The sequence below is a fragment of the Equus asinus genome, chromosome 10, assembly GCF_041296235.1.
Source record: "Equus asinus isolate D_3611 breed Donkey chromosome 10, EquAss-T2T_v2, whole genome shotgun sequence".
In the NCBI taxonomy this organism is placed as follows: Eukaryota; Metazoa; Chordata; class Mammalia; order Perissodactyla; family Equidae; genus Equus; species Equus asinus.
Window position 1 is genome coordinate 50,688,634 of NC_091799.1, and position 21,492 is coordinate 50,710,125.

The 21,492-nt window shown below is 39.1% G+C and overlaps 1 pseudogene; it reads right to left on the reverse strand.

Annotated features, from left to right (window-relative positions):
* Positions 1-8,501: 8,501 nt before the first annotated feature.
* LOC106846136 (olfactory receptor 2W3-like) lies at positions 8,502-9,423 on the reverse strand (annotated as a pseudogene).
* Between the last annotated feature and the right edge of the window lie 12,069 nt (positions 9,424-21,492).

The following is a 21,492-nucleotide window of genomic DNA, read 5'->3' on the forward strand; positions in this document are numbered from 1 at the left end:
GATAGTGGTCTACCTTCATTCTTTTGCGTGTGGCTGTCCAGTTTTCCCAACACCGTTTATTGAAGAGACTTTCTCCATTGTGTATTCTTGGCACCTTTGTTGAAGATTAGCTGTCTGTAGATGTGTGGCATTATTTCTGGTCCTTAGTTCTGTCCCATTGCTCTGTGTGCCTATTTTTGTACCAGTTCCATGCCGTTTTGGTCACTAGGCCTTTGTAATACATTTTGAAGTCAGAGATTGTAATACCTCCAGGTTTCTTCTAAAAGGAAGGGTTTTTACTTGGGGTTTTAGGGAGGAGATGGGTAGCATATGTCCTTGTTGGTTGGAGCTTTCCTACCATCCTGTGTTTGGCCTTGAGACTACTTGCAGAGAGGAGCGAACCCATGACCTTGCTGGCCAGCAGCTTTCCCACCAGCCTGTATCTCTTTGCATGGAGGAGATAATGGCCCCATGTGCTTGTCCTTGGTGGTCTCTGTCTCCATGGATGATACTGGGTTCTGGAGCCAGAAAGCCAGGGAATAAGCAGAGAATGAGTGTTTTGCTTTTAACCCCATATATGCTGGGTTTAATATAGGGAAACTGATATCAGGGTTGGTATCAACTTGGCAGAATGGTGTAGAACAAAGCACAACTCAATACAACTTCCTAGCTTGTGCCTCATTTTTCTTCTGCAAATGCTTATATCTTCTGTGATCTTTGACACTCTTCATGACAGAGGGCAAAGCTATAAGCATTGGTGCCAAAGAGAAAACTATAGTTATGGTAATGCACTTGTGGTAGATCCAGAGAGACTTTGGAGAGGTTATTTTCTTCAAGCAGTGTTTGGAATAGGAAAAACAGGAAGAATGGGTAGAATAGAAATGGAAGGGCTTAGAATCATGAAATGTTTGGAATAAAAGATCACAAGGCACTTTAGGTTTTCAAACTGGAAAGAAAGCTGTGATAAAAGTAAGATTTAAACTAGCCAAAGTACTGTGGAGAATTTGAGGTCAACATATACTAAGTCAGTCTATCCATGAGTTTTATCATAGGTCGAGTAAAAATATGGACAAAATAAGTCAAACAATATGGCATGTTTCTTGTTGTTTGGACTACTAAAATCCCCAAAATAATAATTATGTGAAACAATACAAATGACTTGTTTTTTGCTATTACTATTGCCCAGGAAGTATAATATATATATGCATTATAATTATTTTTTTTTAAAGATTGGCACCTGAGATAACAACTGTTGCCAATATTTTTTTTTTCTGCTTTATCTCCCCAAACCACCCCCCTGGTGTACATAGTTGTATATCTTAGTTGTGGGTCCTTCTAGTTGTGGGATGTGGGACACTGCCTCAACGTGACCTGAGGAGCAGTGCCATGTCCACGCCCAGGATCCGCACCCAGGATCCAAACCCTAGGCTGCCGCAGCAGAGCGCATGAACTTAACCACTCGGCCACGGGGCCGGCCCCGCATTATTATTTTCAACAACTTTCCTTAGTAACTTCTCTATCTAAAATGAACTCATACAGGGGGCTTGCCCCGTGGCCGTGTGGCTAAGTTCGCACGCTCTGCTGCAGGTGGCCCAGTGTTTCATTGGTTCGAATCCTGGGTGTGAACATGGCACTGCTCATCAAGCCACGCTGAGGCAGCGTCCCACATGCCACAACTAGAAGGACCCACAACGAAGAATATACAACTATGTACTGGTGGCTTTGGGAAGAAAAAGGAAAAAAATAAAAATCTTGAAAAAAATAAAATACACTCATAGACACAGATATGTATGAGATACATATGTAAACACAAATATATACACACATGGGTGTACATATATTATGTGTATATATTTCACTTGTGTGTGTAATATGTGGGTGGAATCACAGATCAAATAGAGATGTAAGGATGCACACAATTGTTAGATAGAGAAGATTTAATATATTCCATATGAGATTAATTGGCATTTGTGTAACATTGGAGAGGCTTTCTTATGGATGGGATAGGGGTAGAGAAAACGTTCAGTGGGAATGATTCCCACACTCAGGCACAGGGAAGAAAGTGAGACAATGATCCGAGGTGACAGGAATTTCTATCTCCAGCTCTGACTCCATAACTTTGTAGACTGCCAGCAGTGGAGTCCTGCTTGATTGTTTTTCCTTTAAAAATCTTCTGCAATAATGACTTTTGGCCTCTCAGGAAACTTAAAAGTTTCATGCTCTAAATTTTCTATAGACTATGGGAACTTTATTCATCTTAACAGACATATTTGCTGCTAGATTTAATGATATAATCAGTGATATCACCTCCAAGGGGGCAAGCATTGCTGCTAGGACTTCAGAAATATCTCAGGTATTACGATAATTTTTAGCTCTAAAAAGGCTATAGTACATAGATAGCATATTATGTCTGTGGTATTAAAGTTTTTGGTGGATGGAGTGATCAGAAAAAAATAATTAAAGTCTCTTTAAGGGCACTGAGGATTAAAAACAGATTGAGAAACACTGAGTTAGATAATTCAGCAACAAAGGAAAGTATAAAATGCTGTACATGGCAAGGTTTTGTTAGTTTCCACTGATGGGGTTCAGGACATGCTACCCCAAAATACTGCACTGCCGTATACTGAATATCTTTAAGCTGGAAGAGTTTGAGAAAATGGCAAAAGCAAGGTCACTCTGACCTCCCCTCCCTCATCGCTTTCCTCTGAAAGCTTGAGATAAATCTCGCATGTAAAGTTCCCCTCCCTGCACCAGAAAGAAGGGAGACATTCTTAGTCCCTTTTAAAGATGAGACAACAGGCCCAAAATGGTGTCACTTATGCTAGGCCCCAAGTCACCAAACCTCCCAGAAACAGAATCTTAAACCACTCAATCAGGAATCACCTGATCAGCTCCAATTAGATAATCTGCCTTGAAGACCCCTGCCATCCCCTAGTAGCTTTGCAATAACCAACTCACTTTTTTGCCAGTATAACTACCTTTTCCCTGATCCCTTTTGCCTATAAAAGTTTTTCATTTTATACAGCACCTCTGAGCTCCTTTTATCTGCTACATTGGTTGCTACTCAACTCAAATTTGTTTTTGCTCAAATAAACTCTTAAAAAATATGCCTTAGCTTATCTTTTAACATATCAGAGGCTGTATAAACACACCTTGTTACTTCTTCCCTGGCCCAAATTTATTTGTATTGTCTATTCTTCACAAATAGTGTTTCTTTTCTTAAGCTATATAAAATTTCCTACTCTGGTCACTTCTTTGAGTCTTCATTACCTTGTGAAGGCTCCCATGTGCACTCAACTAAATTCAGTGCTTTTCTCCTATTAATCTGTCTTTGTCAGTTTAATTTTCAGACCCAGCTGGGGACCATAAGAGGGTTGAGAAGAAGTTTTTCATCCACTACACAAGTTTCCATATACTGAGAAATATTTAGTTGATTCAGTAGAGGGTATTGATGGTGTGAGGAGGAAACATTATTCTGATCAAAACAAAGCTACCACCTTCCTAGGTGGAAAAACACTATAATTCTTTTACATTCTGGAGCCTGCAGGATTTGCGAAGCCTTGTAGGGGAGGAAAAAGTTTCCCAGGTCTCTTTTAGGATCCCTTGCTGAGTCTGATAATTAAACTGACAAAGAGAGGTTAACAGGAGAAAAGCATATGAAATTATTCAATATAAGTTTTACATGATACAGGAGGCTTCATAAGGAACTGAAGACCTAAAGAAACAGATCTGTGTGTTGCTATGCTAGGTTCGATGAAGAGTGGCCAGTCAGAGGAATATGATAGTTTGAGAAGTATGAAGTAACTGTAGTAAACTGGAGAAAACCTAGGAAGGCCTGTTTATTAAGATTCTTCTTGGGGTCCCTTTGTCTTTGGAGATAAGGATGCTCCTTTCCTCAAGGTAGGGGGAGGGCACCTCCCACATGAGGGCTTTATGACCTGTTTCAGTGGAGATGGTGGGTGGAAGGCTGTTCTATCAAACTGCTTAAGTTTCAACTATTGGATATGCCAATGCCGTATTTTGGGGTAGCATTTCCTGAGCCCCATCAGACTGCTCCAGGCCTCACATAAGTAGTACAGCAAAGCAGCTACACTATTGCATTCCCATTCTCCCTGGAACTGAATATTAAAATCTCTGAGACTTAACTTTCTCAAATGTATAATGTACGTGATATTTCACACCATGATATCCTTCTTGAAGATTCAATGAGGAAATACAGGTAAAACTCTAAGAGTGGCAGCCACATACCAAGCATCCCAAACATGCTATTATTAATAATGTAGAAAAAACCCTTGTGTTTCAATAGAAAGCTATGCATTATTGACGGCACAGCCTCTGTCTATCAGATTCTAGTCCTCTTTCCTAGGATTTGAGCTATTTTGCACTTGTTGTAAGTTGTAGGCTACTGATAGATATGCAAATTGTGCCACGTTTAATAGACTGTTAATTGACTTTCTTCCTCCCAGTGGAAAACCAGTTTTGCCTCATTTGCAATTCAGCTCAATATTGCTTTACTCAGTAAATTTATACTGGTTTGACTTTTCCATTAAGCTGGCTATAGCATCTGCCCTATTGCCTCAGATCCTAAGGGTAAAACAAATCCTTGAACATAAGTCTGCTTTTATATTGCATGAGTTCATAATTTTACCTTTTTCTGAAAATTAACTCTTAATGTGCATGATAGAAGTGGCATTTGTAGAAGAGGCATCCATGGCTGTAGTAAAAAAGAAAAGACTTGATTAGAGCAGTATAAAGGGAGATTAACAAGAAGAAGAGAAAGGAAAGATAAGACAATAAATTAAATGTAGTGGCTGTTCAAGGAAGAGGAACACACAGAGAATTAAGAGAGGAAGAAAAAGTGGCAGTTATCAACCACTGCTTGGAAGAGAAAATCATGCACCTAAAAGAAAGGACAATTCCATTCTATTCTGTTCTGCCTCACAGTTTGACACAATTTTAATCTTAATGTTTTAACATGATGTAGAAAAAATTACTGTGAAACCAAATGCACTGGAAATTAAGGAGATGACTTTTTCTAGGCTATTGCAATACACAGAACGTTCCTTAATGAGTGTCAAATGACAAAAATAAAACAGTTTAGTAATGAGTTTGATGCCCTTTTTTAATGGGAAAACAGTCCATAGATTGGGGGAGCCCGGTGCCTCAGAAACAGTGAAGTGCTCTTCCTAGGGTTGTTTGGGCAACAGCAAATTTCATAAAGCATTAGAGGCAGCACTGCAGAAGCAGCGCATGATGGGCTGAGGTTGCATATCTGACCTTATTTAGAAAGATTGAGGAACAATGAAATCAGTATGCAGGGCAGAGTGTGGTTGGCATTTGGGGGTTGGCAGACTGGATGTACTGTGTTTCTGGTCGAGCAGAGTATTTACGGGAACATAAAAGTTTGGTTTGCTGATATGGCACCCTGGGCAGGAATGGCTCCATCTTGGGTGAAGAAGTTTATTTCAACAAGAGGAATATTTTCTAGAAAAGGAATGAGCCTGGGGACTTACAGAGCAGCCAAACAAGAGAGTTATGAGCCCGAGAAACCTGAGAGAGGGGACTTATCTGAGTCATGTGGGGAAGAGATATTCTTCAAAGTCAGCCCTTTCCTAGGGCACAAAAGTGTGGTGGAGATTTCTCACCTGTTGCTGTTTTCTGGGAGCCTAGGGCTCAGTAAAATCAACTTTTCTCTGGCTTAGACCCATTTAGTTGAGTTTCTTACCCAATTCCACAGCAACTGTCTTTATTGGTGACCCCACATCGTAAGATGACCAGAGTTGTTAAAAACAAAACAGCAAGACTGAATGGAGTCATTTATGCTGAGTCCAACATCACCAAAATGAGACAACTTAGTTACAGCTTCAGCTTTCCCCAGAAACAGAATCTTACACCAGACTATCAGAAATCAATCTGATCAGCACCAGCTAGGTAATCTGCCAGAGAAACCCCTGCCAACTCTTGTAAGGAAATCAACCTTGCAATAACCAATCTGCCTTTTCTTAATGTGACTTCCTGACTCCCTCTTCCTTCGCCTATAAAACCGTTTCATTTTGTACATCTCATCATAGCTTCTTTCAATCTGCTAGATCGGATGTTGCATGATTCATGAATTACCAAATAAAGCCAATGCAGTCTTTAAAGTTTATTCTCTTGAGTTTTGTTCTTTAGCAGACTAAACACAATAAAAGTCCTTCAGCACTGTGCACACTAACTGCTTGTATTTACCAAAGTTATGGAACACTCCTTTGTGCTCTCCAGGACTTTTTCCCAGAGGCAGGAATGCTGGCAAACTGTGACCTCAGAGCCCATGGGGCTGCTCTGCTGATTCATGCAGGATGACTAGTAAGCTCTTTCCAAGAAGAACATAAGCATGGAGAAGTCCTGGGAGCCCCACCCTAATTCTTTATTATATCTCGCTCTTAGTTGTTTTGGTACCAAGGTGGTATTTTGGAGTTTTATAAATCTTGGAAGTAAACCCTGACTGTCAGGCAGATAACTCTCATTCTCTTATTCAGCATCAGCCCATCAGCATCACTGTTTCTTAAAAACAGCAGTTTTGAGTATTTAGACGAGGGCCCCTAGAAGCATAGGAATCCCCCTTCCAGTAGACCCTGTTTTGCTTACACTTAAATGATCCCATGGGGAGATGGTCCCCTTGAAGGTGAGGTGAGGTGAGAGAGCAAGGAGGTTAGAAAAGGAAGGGTTGCAATACCGTCCGCCTTGGAAAAGAGGCTCTGCAGCTGAGAGGACAGAGAATCCATGTGATGGCAGAGGAATAAGGATCCCCCCACCCAGGCCTGGCTCTTCTCATTATTCCCTCCCCATTTCATTTAGTCTATGAATCCAATCTCCACTTATTCCAGAACGTATCCGACCTCTGCATGCCTGCAATGAGAGCCATGGGTGATCTATTTCCTACATCCTTAAAGTAGGGTCTGAGGGCCAGCAGAGTCAGTGAGGGCATCACCTGGGAAGTGTGCAGAAATGCAGAGTCTCTGGCCCTCCCAGGACCTACTGAATAAAAATCTGCATTTTAACAATTATCCCAGATAATTAACTTTTACATTAAGTGAGAGAAGTTCATGAGGAGCTACCTCAAATTATGGCACTTTGGCATATTGACTATTTTGAGCTAAAGAAATCTGTAAACTAGCAGGTATGGGAAGGACTTTCTGACCGTCCTTTACAGCAGGTGGAAAGAATTTCATGTGAAAGCTGCCCCCACACCTGCAGGGAAGGACCATCATTATTGTCAAGATGGAGGGACATGGAGTGGAACCTGAACAGACAGGCCCTGCTATGATTCTCCAGTTTATCACATTTAGCTCATACCTCCTTTGTCCTGTCATATTTCTCCACCACTGTCCACTCTTCATCAAATCCATCATAAAAATTATTTCTTTGCATCTTTATTTTAAGGCCCCTGTGTCACATAAAATTTGAATTAAATAAATTTGTATGCTTTGCTCTGTTAATCTATATCAGTTAAAACTTCAAATCCATACAGGAACCTTATGAGGCTCCAGAGAACCATTTTCTCCCATACACCTTGGACTGGATTATTTAAGGAGCAGAAACCAGTCATGCTCTTTATCTCTAAAGAGTCTTTGACACTATTTGTTAAACACTTTTCGATTTTTGCTCTTTAGAAATTCACGTAGTAATACAAAGAGCAGGAAATGACAGTCACAGAACTTGGAGTAAATCTCTGGTTCAGTTCTATTTGAGTGAGTGATTTAACCTTCACACCTCAAGTACCACATGGGTAATATAGGGACAATGAAAATCATGCTGACCTCCCACAAACACAGAAAGTCTTAGATGAATTACGAGCACTAGACTCATAGCAGGAACTTAATAAACACTAGGTCCTTCTCGTTAATAGAAAACACACCTGAGAAATAATGCTCTAAAATTTAAATTACATATGCATCATTGTTTAGGTTAACTTCTTGGTTTATCAGAATCTTCATCAGAATTTATGGAAAAAGTCAAATTTTGGGAACAAAGGTAGAACAAAATTCATAATTTAATTAAAAGCTTTTGATGGGAATTTAGGAAATAGAAAATAGCCAACTGTGCTGAATTCCCCTGTTTGATGGCTGTCAGCCAAGATCAGTGGTTGATTGTGATCATTCTGACTAAAGAACTCAGAAAGTTGTTAATGAATTGAAAACAAACTACTACAGAAACAAAAGTCTGATGGAGAAAAGTAGTTTCCTCCTTGGCGCTCTGGTATACACTATGGGAACTTATCTTTATAACCACACACTTATCTTGCTTTGTCCTTTGGGCCTGCTTTACAGATCATATAAAGGAGTTTTGGATGATGTGTGTCATGCAGTTCACTCATCAGAACACTTAATGTTGTAACTGACACACTTTTATGCTAGTCTGGGTAAAGATGTAAATTTGAAGCCCAGGCCAAGCCCAGATCTGATCCAACAGTTCCAGATGCCATCACTGGTCCCTGATGGAAGTGACAACCAGTTGGTGAGGCCCGTCTCTCCCCTTTGCCCTTACTTCTTTCCTACCTCTCTGTCACCCAGCAGCAGCCTCCTCAGTGCCCCCTTCACCTCTTTGTTTCTGAGGGTGTAGATCAGGGTGTTCAGGAGAAGAGGTTGAGGAACTTTCCCTGGTCTTGGGAAGAGCTGTTCTCAGGTTGCATGTACATGTAGATGATGTTTCCATAGAAAAGTGAGACCACCGTGAGATGGGAGCCAGAGGTGCTGAAGGCCTTTTGCCTCCCTGACACTGAATTTGTAACACTGCCCTCATCATGTAGCCATAGGAGACTAGGATAAATACCAGAGGTGACAGCACAATGCCTACTGCTAGGAAAAAGGCAGTGCCCTCAACAGCAGCTGTATTGACACAGGCCATCCTGATCAGGGTGGGCGTCTCACACAGGAAGTGGTCCACATGGTGGTTCTCATAGCGTGGCAAGAGCAGTGTGACTGGGGACATGGTCAAGGAGTTGGCCATCCCACAGCCCCAGGCCACCAACACCATGGCCATGCAGAGGCATGGATTCCTGATCACCATGTAGTGAAGTGGTTTGCAGACTGCAACAAAGCCGTCATATGCCCTGACAGCCAGGAGCAGACACTCCACACCACCCAGACCCAGGAATAGGAAGAGCTGGATAGCACAGTCTGTGTGGCTGATTGTCTTGTCACCTCCACTCAGGTTATAGAGCAGCTGGGGGATGGAGCTGGTGGTAAAACTGAGGTCCAGGAAGGAGAGGTCGGTGAGGAAGAAGTACATGGGAGTATGGGGGTGGAAGTCCAGCTGGGACACCAGGATGATGGTGCTATTGCCCACAAGGGTCAGGAGATATGCAATCAAGATGACCAAAGAGAGGATCCTCTCCAGATGCAGGCAATTGTAAAACCACAAAAGGATGAAATTTCCCCAGGCACTGTCATTGGTTCCATCCATCTCTAGTGCAACTGAAGAGAAACATTGATACTAACAATGCTGACAGTATGTATAAGGGAGCACTTACTATGAGCCAGGTGTCCTATGCTGTTTAAATTCATATATTCATTTAACCCCAACCACAGTGATAAGAAGTTGCCACTCTTATTATCCTTGGCTTACAGAAAAGGAAACTGAGGCAGATGTGTGTTAAGCAAATTATATTCTAGAAAGGAGCAGAACTGATTCTGAACCCAGGAAATGAGGGTTAGAGTCTTCATCCTTCACTGCTGGTACTGCCTCTAATTCCAATGACAGGAAAGATAAGTCCTGCCATGGCCCACCCACTGATTCTTCTCCAGACACAAGTTCCTACACTCCTGCCAAAGCCTCAAGGCCCCAAAGAGAGCTCCAGAATCATCCATTAATAGTATTTGGGAAATATTCATTATGTGGAGAATGCCCCCAAGACACACCTCATTCACTGGATCTTGATTCTTGAGGTAAAGCACTGAGTGAATAAACAATGCGTGAGGCAGTAGAATACGACTGAAACAACATCCACAGAAACATAATCTCGCTCTCTCTTGCTCACTTGGGTGAGGTATTGAAGAAATAGAGTATTTTTTTTTCTTTCTAAGTACTATATTCTGCTTGAGGAAAAAAATCACAAGTCTTTGAGACAGATAGTAAAACTTTAATGCCGCAATTCACACATATGCACAGAAACGTCTTAGAAATTGCAATTCCGAGAACGCCAGACATTCAAAGCAAAGCATATCTGAGGACATAAACCACGAGTCTTAGAGAAGATACAGAGGAACGGATTCAGAACGTCTTAGACTACAGCCCCAATCTCCCGTTACAATCCCTTAGCTAACGGGTGTGCTTAGGAGATCGTGGAAAGTTCATTTACCTTTTTATAGTTTTCTCATCTAAAATGGTATGAATCAAATGACCTTATTTGTTTTACAAATACGTTTTGAGATTTTTTTTTAATATGAAAGACAGTTGGTAAATATGAAAGTTTATATGTATGTTACATAAAGCTGTTTGTCATACAAATGGAATGGGAAAATAAGCCCATGAGAGTAGTCAGGGAAATTCTGAAAAAAAAAAAAAGCAACTCTAATGAGGAGAAATTATCCTTAATATATATCAAAACATACTTTGTAAAATATAATTAAAACACAATCATTGCCTCAGAAACTCAGGCCTTTGAGTTGTGAGGAGTGTGGACCCCTAATTAACTCCATTCACCCAAACTAGTAACAATTCAAATACGTAAACATTAAAAAAATACAACTACAATAAGAAAGAATAATAGTAATTGAAATAAGTATATGTATGTGACTTCACCTGATTTTTTTCCAAAAATCCTATTAATTTCAAAGAAGTGGAAGGCAAAATATAATGTATAGTGAGATTATATGTAGTGTGATCCCATTTCTTAGGTCACAAATTCTCTCTATGTGTGTATATTTATATTGAAATTGAAACAATGTCTGGAAGTATACATTGAATTGTTAAAAAGACTCACTTCCGGAGATTGAGATGGGGTTTAAGGGAGATTTTCATTTTTGCATAATCCTTTATTTATTAAATGACAGTCAATAATTGAACCATTATGAAATTTTAAAAATACATACACGTTTATATACTATAATGTATTATTGAGAAACTTTCCCTATGAATGATTTTTTAACCTGTTTATATTTCCTTTTAACTTTGTCATTCGTCTTTTACAGAAATAATTGTCCCATCCTTCTTAAAAATATTTTTTTTATTTAACAAACTGGGAAAGGAATAAAAGTAGAAAAAAGTGCAGGAAGTTAGGAAGGAAAACAGACTGAAGCAAATTTTCAATCACCATAATAAAGTCAGTGTTTCACAACAAACTGTGGCACTATTTCATGGTCCTAAAATTGTGAACCCTATGAAATAAGAGAAAAGTGAAAAGGAGGAGCCGAAAATAAGCCAAACTCAGTGAAAAGCATGAGTTTGTCTTTCATGATAACTTGAGCTCCCACTTCCTTCTGAACTGGTTTTCTCAACTTTGATGTAGATGGAAGAAAGTCTTCTTTACAGGAAGAATTGCAACAACTGAAAGAGAATGTTCTTGTTAATACCTCCTGTCTTTCCAGCTCTTAACCAGGATACTGCACTTTCCTCCTCTTGGAACAAGACAGGAGCACTTGCCTTGCCACAAGCCCTACTGCTGACACACGCCTCTTTCCATGGAAGAAACAGATCTCTCACGTGGAACACAGAGGGCCTTCACTTTCTGAATGGTTCTAAGGAGGGACACATATTTCCTCCCTTTAAACTGTGGAAGGAATGTAATGGTTTTTTTTTCCTCTGTGTAGAGGTCCTTCTGAGCATACTGGTGCATCATTAACAGCTTCCCACACTCCTCACCTTTCCACTTGCAGTTTACACTTGATAAGTACCTTCTACAGCCATGTGAGCATCTTCATATTTAACCTAACTGTTCTCCTGTTCTTGCACATAGGAAATTTTGCAGCATGTCACGTGAATTAGTCACCACTTTCCTGGTGAGAGGAGAGATAGGGCAATATTCATCCTTTTATCTTTTATACATGGACTCGGAGTAGCACCTCAAAGAATGAATAATTTATTGCTAACGTGGCAGTCAAAGCCTTTCCTACCTTAGGGAAGCATGTACTTTTCATCTCTCAAAGCTAGAAAAACTGAAAGGTATTATCAAGTACTAAACTGGAGAGACCTGAGCTGTCCCCACACAAGTGTGTGGTGACCCACGGAAAGGTCAGGAAATGAAACAAATGAGCTATGACTCATAGATTTTCAGGCATGTTTTTGCATGGAACTGGAGATGGCAGAGCATCTCACCAGCACAAAGGGAACTATTGCTTTGTAAAACGTTTGTTCAAAGTGTGTATTTGGGAGTCTATGTGCTGACAGTGTGCCACAGGTTAAAATATATGTTTCCCTCTGGGTCCTGATCAAACAATACGAACACTGTTGCCCCCAACTGCACCTGCTGCTTCAGAAATGCCCACACTCAAACCACAAGTCAACAGAATGAGCTTTTTCATTTCCTGGAGGATAAGTGGCCATATGGTTAAAGATTTTAGTTTATTTCCAAAGCATTGTTAGTCTTGAAGATGAAAGAGTTTAAAGCTCACAAAAAGCATGGCAACAATTACAGAAGATATGAAATGGGCTCAATGTTTTCAGTCCAGGGTGCAGGCCTAGATCACCCCAGTCACGAGCTAATACCTTCCCATCTCCCCCCACGAGGTTGAGAATACCCTTTTCAATGCTATTTTTTCCAAAATGAAACTCACATTTCTGATTGCATTTTCTTACATCTGCCTGACAAATCTCAGTCTCTTTTGACAAACGCCAGTCTCAACGTCAAAACCCTTCTAGTTTGTGTTTCTTCATATTATGTCTCCTCAGCACTTTTATATTTCATCTTTTAAACATCATTTTGCATTGACAAATTTATTGGTGTGTTAAAAGTAAATAGTACGTGTCGTGATGTGTGTGTTTGTGTGTAGATCTCTGTCTTGGTACGTCTGTCATCGTCCATAAACTTTCCAAGATCAAGGAGAAATTTCCTCACTTTCTTTTTTTTCTTTCTCTTTGAGGAACTCCATATGGCTTTTTATATTCAACAAGCCAACAGAAAAGTGCAGACTTCTGAGTTGAGCTTCTAAATCTAGAAATCTACTCACCATCGGGTTACTTGTAAGCTACAAGGAACCATTAAAGATCAAAAGTTGGAAGGTGCAGATTTAGCTGGAGGAACATGGTGGGAAAGTGCAATGTCTTCTCTCCTCCTGAGTGCACACGGGAGCTCCATCCAGGTACAATTCTGGATGTGGGAGGAAATGAAAGTGCTGCTCCTGGGCTTGGCCCATTCCTCTACAAGTGTTATGGACCATGATAGTTGTGCAGCGGTATTCGTGGAAGTGACAACATGATACAACTCTCCCAAGGAAAGGCTAGAGAGGGACCCTGATGGTGGTCTGGGTTCATCAACAGCTCCAAGCTCTGGGGAAACTTCTGAAAGCATGGGTTCTAAGTACATACACTGAAGCTGCTGTAAGCATGCGTCAAACTCTCCAATCTCCCGTAGGGCACACACAGAAAATGAGGACTATGAGAATTAGTTCCTCGACATAAAAATAATTTACTACATCATGTTAAGTAAAATAGGGGACTAAATCTATTGTTGTTCTAAAGACATTAATACTGCTGATCATGTGCTCCTTTCCTCGTTTCGATTCTCATGTGTCTAAGAAATAATTGATGTGTAATCAGTCCCCTCCTACCTTGAACAGGAGCATGCTTTCTTTTTTTCTTAAATCTACTGAAAATAAGACAAAAGTAATTTTACATTTTTAATTAAAAATTATGTGAATTAGAAAGAAACCCAATGTCTTAGATAGCAGAAGAAATCCACAGGTACATCAATTAATAGAAAATTTATTATTAACTTAAGGAGCTAAAAGCGTGAACTATTTCTTTTATTTATTTTTATTTCTTTTGTTTTTGAATTTTAAAAGAAGATGTCAGCATAACTGAATTTATGCTTTAATTTCAAAAACCAACTAGAGGGCAGGGGAGTGAAAAAGTAGAGCTTTTAGAAAGAGGTCAAGCTAAAGAGTCTATCTACTCAACAGAGACTGTTATATGCATAGTATATTAAATATGATCCTCATGGTGACCACAAACCATATACCTATAACAAGCAGGAAAAAAGGTAAGACAGAAGAAATCAAACATATTACTAAAGATAGCCATCAAACCACAAGGGAAGAGAGCAAGAGAAAAAGAAAGGAACTGAGAAGAACCACTAAAACACCCAAAAAAAGAAAAAAGTGACAAAATGGTAATAAATACATATTTATCAATAGCTGTTTTAAATGTCAATTGGACTAAAAGCTCCAATCAAATGGCATAGGGTGGCCAACTGGATAAAAAATCAAGATCCACGTATATGCTGCATACAAGAGACACACTTCAGACCTACAGACACTCACAAACTGAAAGTGAAAGAATGGAAAAAGATATTTCTTGCAAATGGCAAAGAAAAGAAAGCAGGGGTAGCAATGCTTATATCAGAGAAAATATACTTTAATTCAAAAACTGTAATAAGAGACAAAGACGGGCACTACATAATGATAAAGGGAACAATCCAACAAGAAAATATAACACTTGTAAATATCTATGCACCCAACATAGGAGCACCTAAATATATGAAGCAATTATTAACAGACGCAAGAGGAGAAATAGACAGTAACACAGTAATAGTAGGGGACTTTAACAGTCCACTTACACCAATGGATAGATCATCCAAACAGAAGATCAATAAGGAAACACTCGACTTAAAGGACACATTAGACCAGATGGACTTAGTAGATATATACAGAACATTCCATCCAAAAACCACAGAATACACATTCTTTTCAAATGCCCGTGGAACATTCTCCAGGATTGATCACATATTAGGCCACAAAACAAGGCTCAATAAATTTAAGAAGATTGAAATAATACCATGCATCTTTTCTGACCACAAAGGTATGTAACTGGAAATCAACTACAGAAAGAAAACCAGAAAAGCCACAAAAAATGTGGAGATTGAACAAAATGCTACTGAACAATGATTGGGTCAATGAAGAAATCAAAGAAGAAATTAAAAAATTCCTGGAGAAAAAATGAAAATGAAAACACCACATGCCAAAATCTGTGGGATACAGCAAAAGCGGTTCTACGTGGGAAGTTTATAGCAATTCAGACCTACCTCAACAAAGAGGAAAAATCTAAAATAGGCAATCTCAAAGTGCACCTAAAGGTACTGGAAAAAGAACAACAACAAAGCCCAAAATCAGCAGAAGTAAGGAGATAAAAAAATCAGAGCAGAAATAAACGAAATAGAGATTAAAAAAATAGAAAAAATTAATGAAACCAAGAGCTGGTTCTTCTAAAAGATAAACAAAATTGACAAACCCTTAGCTAGACTCACCAAGAAAAAAAGAGAGAAGGCTCAAATAAATAAAATCAGAAATGAAAGAGGAGAAATTACAACGGACAACTCAGAAATACAAAAGATAAGAGAATACTATGAAAGCTATATGCCAACAAATTGGATAATCTGGAAGAAATGGATAAATTCTTAGAAACATACAACCTTCCAAAACTGGACCAAGAAGATATAGAATATTTGAATAGACCGATCACCAGTAAGGAGATCGAAACAGCAATCAAAAACCTGCCAAAAGATAAAAGTCCAGGACCAGATGGCTTCCCTGGGGAATTCTACCAAACATTCAAAGAAGAATTAATACCTATCCTTCTCAAATTCTTGCAAAAGATTGAAGAGGAGGGGAGGCTTCCTAACTCCTTCTACGAAGCAAACATTATCCTGATACCAAAACCAGACAAGGACAACACAAAAGAAAATTACAGGCCAATATCACTGATGAACATCGATGCAAAAATCCTCAACAAAATGCTAGCAAATCGAATACAACAATACATTACAAAGATCATACATCATGATCAAGATCTATCAACGTGATACACCACATTAACAAAATGAAGAATAAAAATCACATGATCATCTCAATAGATGCAGAGAAAGCATTTGACAAGATACAGCATCCATTTGTGATAAAAACTCTAAATAAAATGTGTATAGAAGGAAAATCCCTCAACATAATAAAGGTCATATATGACAAACCCACAGCAAATATCATTCTCAATGGAGAAAAACTGAAAGCTATCCCTTTAAGAACAGGAACCAGACAAGGATGCCCACTGTCACCACTCTTATTTACCATAGTATTGGAAGTCCTACCCAGAGCAATCAGGCAAGAAAAAGAAATAAAAGGGATACACATTGGAAAAGAAGAAGTGATACTGTCACTCTGTGCAGATGACATGATTTTATATCTAGAAAATCCTAAAGAGTCTACTAAAAAACTTTTAGAAATAATAAAGGAATACAGTCAAGTTGCACGATACAAAATCAATGTACAAAAATCGGTTGCATTTCTATACACTAACAACAAATTAGCACAAAGAGAAATTAGGAATACAATCCCATTTACAACTGCAACAAAAAGAATAAAATACCTAGGAATAAACTTAACCAAAGAGGTGAAAGATCTGTACAGCAAAAACTATAAAACAGTGTTGAAAATAATCAAAGAAGACACAAAGAAATGGAAAGATATTCCACGCTCTTGGACTGGAAGAATTAACATTGTTAAAATGTCCATACTTCCTAAAGCAATCTATAGATTCAAGGCAATCCCTATCAAAGTTCCAACAACATTTTTCACAGAAATAGAACAAAGAATCCTAAAATTTATATGGAACAACAAAAGACCCTGAATAGCCAAAGGATTCCTGAGAAAATAGAACAAAGCTGGAGGTATCACACTCCCTGATTTCAAATTATACTACAAAGCCATAGTAAGCAAAACAGCATGGTGCTGCCACAAAAACAGACACACAGATTAATGGAACAGAATTGAGAGCTCAGAAGTAAACACACACATTTATGGACAGCTAATATTCGACAAGGGAGCCAAAAGCATACGATAGAGAAAGGAGAGTCTCTTCAATAAATGGTGTTGGGAAAACTGGACAGCCACATGCAAAAGAATGAAAGTAGACCATTCCCTTACAGCATACACAAAAATCAACTCAAAATGGATTAAAGACTTGAATGTAAGACACAAAACCATGAGACTTCTAGAAGAAAACATAGGTGGTATGCTCTATGCCATTGGTCTGAGCAGCATATTTTCAAGTCCCATGTCTGACCGGGCAAGGGAAACAAAAGGAAAAATTAACAAATGGGACTACATCAAACTAAAAAGCTTCTGCACAGCAAAGGAAACCATCAACAAAACAAAAAGACAACCTAACAATTGTGAGAAGATATTTGCAAACCATATATCAGATAAGGGGTTAATATCCAAAATATACAAAAATCTCATACAGCTCAACAACAAAAAAAACCCCAACAATCCAATTAGAAAACGGGCAAAAGATCTGAACAGAGATTTTTCCAAAGAAGATATACAGATGGCCAACAGGCCTATGAAAAGATGCTCAACATCATTAGCTATCAGGGAAATGCAAATCAAAACTACAATGAGGTATCACCTCACTCCGGTCAGAATGGCTATAATTAACAAGACAGGAAACAACAAATGTTGGAGAGGGTGTGGAGAGAAGGGAACCCTTGTTCACTGCTGGTGGGAGGGCAAACTGGTGCAGCCACTATGGAAAGCAGTTTGGAGTAACCTCAGAAAATTAAGGATAGATCTACCATATGACCCAGCTATTCCACTGCTGGGTATTTATCCAAAGAACTTGAAAACACAAAGGCATAAAGATACTTGCACCCCTATGTTCATTGTGGCATTGTACACAATAGCCAAGACGTGGAAGCAACCTAGGTGCCCATCAATGGATGAATGGATAAAGAAGATGTCGTATTTATACACGGTGGACTGCTACTCAGCCATAAGAAATGATGAAATCTGACCATTTGTGACAACATGGATGGACCTTGAGGGTATTATGCTGAATGAAATAAGTCAGAGGGAGAAAGTCAAATACCACATGATCTCACTCATAAGTAGAAGATAAAAACGACAAAAAAAAACCCACAAAGCATTGGAGATTGGACTGGTGGTTACCATTGGGGAAGGGGGGAGGGGGGAGGGCAAAGGGGGTGATTAGGCTCACATGTGAGGGGATGCACTATAATTAGTGTTTGCATGGTGAACATGATGTAATGTACACAGAATTCGAAATATGATGTACACCCGAAAAAAAGAAAAATAAAAAACACTAACTAGAGGGAAACTGAGCAAGCATCATGAAACCCTGATCTATTAGATTGTGTATATATGACCTCATTGTAATGCTTTTGTAGAGGCAAAATTGGCACCACAGAACTTAACCTTTTAACAATAATAATAAAATAAATTACTTAATAGAAATAGAGTCCCTGGAATCAGTCAGGCATGATCAACAAATATGCACTCAGTGATAACCATGTACAGACATGGTTGAGACAAGGTCTGAGATCCTTGAGATATATTGAACATATTGTTATCAACAGACAAAGATCCCTCCCTACAGAGTGCTTGCATTCTACCAAGAAAAGGCAAAAGCAAAGAAACACAATAAACTTAATAAATAAGGTAGCAATATAACACATTAGAAGTTGACAAACACCATATTGGAAAACCAGCTTTCATTGGCTTTGCTGACGAGGACTGGGGCAGTGTATTCTGAATAGAATCTGGAGCATGTAGGGCTGTCAAGTCCTCATTGAGAAGCTGTATTTGAGCAGGCTTAAAGGAGGAAAGGGGATGAATGGAGGAGACATCTGGGGAGGGGAACTGTAGGTAGAGGGCACAGCTGGGAGAAAGGTCCGATGGCAGGAAGTACCCTGCCAGGTGCCCATAGTAGAGGGATCAGGGTGAAAAGGGAAGCAAGGGGAAGAAATCAGAATCAGAGAAGGACCTGGTGTTTATATCCTTAAGTTCTGAGGGTTCATTGTTAAGGTTTTGTCTTTAACTTTAGGTTGAATGAGAGGAGATTGCAGTGGTATTACCATCTGGGGTGCTAAAAGGATCAGTTCAGCTGCTGCACTGAGAATGGAAATGGGAGGTGCCAGAGTACAGCCAAGATTACTGTTAGGAAATTAATGCAGTACTCCAAGAGAAGATGATGGAAGTTCCCCCTGGGGTTGTAGAACTGGAGTGGTTAGGGCTGGCTGAACTCTGGACACATTCTGAGGGCAGAGCCAATGCGGGTTGCTAATGGACTGGATGTGGGCTGGTAACATCAAGAGAAGAACCAACCAGATCGTTGACCTGAGCAACTGAATAAATAGAGTTACTCTCCACTGAGATGGAGAAGTCTGTATGTGTGTGTGCTTGCATGCATGTGTGTGTTTTGGTTAGGGGAAAGTTATGGTTAAGTTTCAGTTTGTTGAGTTTAAAATGTGTATTTTGATGTCAAGTGGACAGTTGAATATAGAAGTGTGGGACTCAGGAGAAAGATAAGGAAGAAAGTAAAGGGGCAGTCAGAGAATAGGTGTGGATTTAGAAGATTTTGCTGTCAATGAACTAAAAGTCCAGATAGAACAGTAGAAACTTTTTAGGAATTGAAAAGGGAAAAAGAAGGATCATAATAGGAGGTGCACAAAACTTTGTGAATCTTGGGATTCAAAGGATGAAGAAATACTTAAGCAACAGACATAAGTCATGATAAAATGCACATGAGATGACCGAATTCAAAGGAGACAGAGGAGAACAGGATGCTAGTTTTCTATGTAGGCAGGAGTCATTCCTGAGACTCCCTGTTCGCCTCTTGAGGAGGATAAAAGGCCTGAGCCTGTGTGGTGGTCTCCTTTCACCCACTAGTCTTCCTTGTCCTGGTAAAAGGGTGCAGCCCCCAGGGGATGCATGATCTCGTACCAGTGACTCTGTCCCTCCTGATCCCCATGGGGAAGGGGCTCTGCTGCTCTGAGTGTATGTCCTCTGTCATGACTCCTGTCGCAGAGTCCTGGCCTTGCAGTGACACAAACACTCAGGTGTTACACTTAGTTTCCAGCCCCCACTTAGCCTCTGATGATGGGGCATCATGAGCTGGGATCCACAGCATGAACATCTTCCCTACTCAGATCATGCATGGAAGAGGCCTAGGGCATGAATGTTCTGTAAAATATCAAAAAGAGGGTTGGGAGGATATGTTACCATTTCTTCTGTTGGTAAATGAGAGATGGAAAGAGGAATTGTTTGCCTACGATCAAGGATAAATGTATCAAACGTGAATATATAGAAATCTTTCTTTACGAACTCATCATTAAGGTCTGTAGACCCATCTGGAAATGGAGTTTGAAATGGTTCCATTTCTAAAATTATTATAATCCTTAATGCTCCTCCAAATGCAAAAAGTCTACAGAGAAAAATGTTTAAAAACCTAGAAAGAAACCTACATCAATAATATTATTGAAAAGTGAGTGAAAGATTTCAGTCAAAGAAATCCCTCTAGAAGAGCAAAACACATTAAAATTCAAGGTAGAGATAAAGAAGGTGATTAAAGACCTGGCAGTTGATTAGCAGGATAATGTTAACTAAATTTGTAATTGATTAATAATTGTTTAGCATTTAAGTGTTTTAGCATTTGATTACCAATTATTTATCAGACACAGATACAGATTAAGCTGGAAGAAAAGTTAACCTTCAATGACAAGAATTTTGTTGGGAAGGTACAGAATACTCTTTAAAAACAAGGCAGATATGACTCTTGTTTCTTCATCATCTTCTACCATCTTTACATTGTATTTAAGTAGCAAAGTTGAATTTAAACCAATAATACCAATCATGACCTTAAATATTTACCATAACGTTGTAGGTCAATATCATTATTCTGTAGATAGGAGTCATATTAAGAAGCTGAGACTGACAGAGAGAGAGGTTATTTGTTTAAAGGTTTGCAACAAGTGTATGGCTAGGTCAAAGAACTAGTTGAATCAGAATTCTGAGAAATTTCTACTCTAACAAAAATGTATCAGAAGTAAAGGAAAATGTTGCAATCCCAGAAGGGTATTGTGTGGGAATCAGCGATAGGAGATTGAGAGGAATGAATTTCATAATCCTCCAAAAGCAGTCCCAGAATAAAGAAGATTTAAAAAGTAGTTGAATATAGTTTTTAGGAATCATTAATACATAAAGGAATGGTTCTGAATATATTAATTCAGAAGTTAATGGAAGGCTAATGACTGGTGTAAATCAAAAAAGAAAGGAAAGATCAGAAAAGAGAGAAAAGGAAAGGTAGAAAGAGAAAGACTCAGAAGTGGAGAGACAGAAAGAGAACAAGAGAAGACAAGGAAAATAAGAAGGAAGAGAAACAGAATTATGGATCTGATGCTGCAACCATATTGGCCAATTCTGAACCAATTTAAGAATTGTCATTTTAAGTACCTAATATATGGAAATCTTGGGATGAAAAAATATTAAAAGAAATAATTATGAATGTATAAAAATCTTTGTTTAATACAAG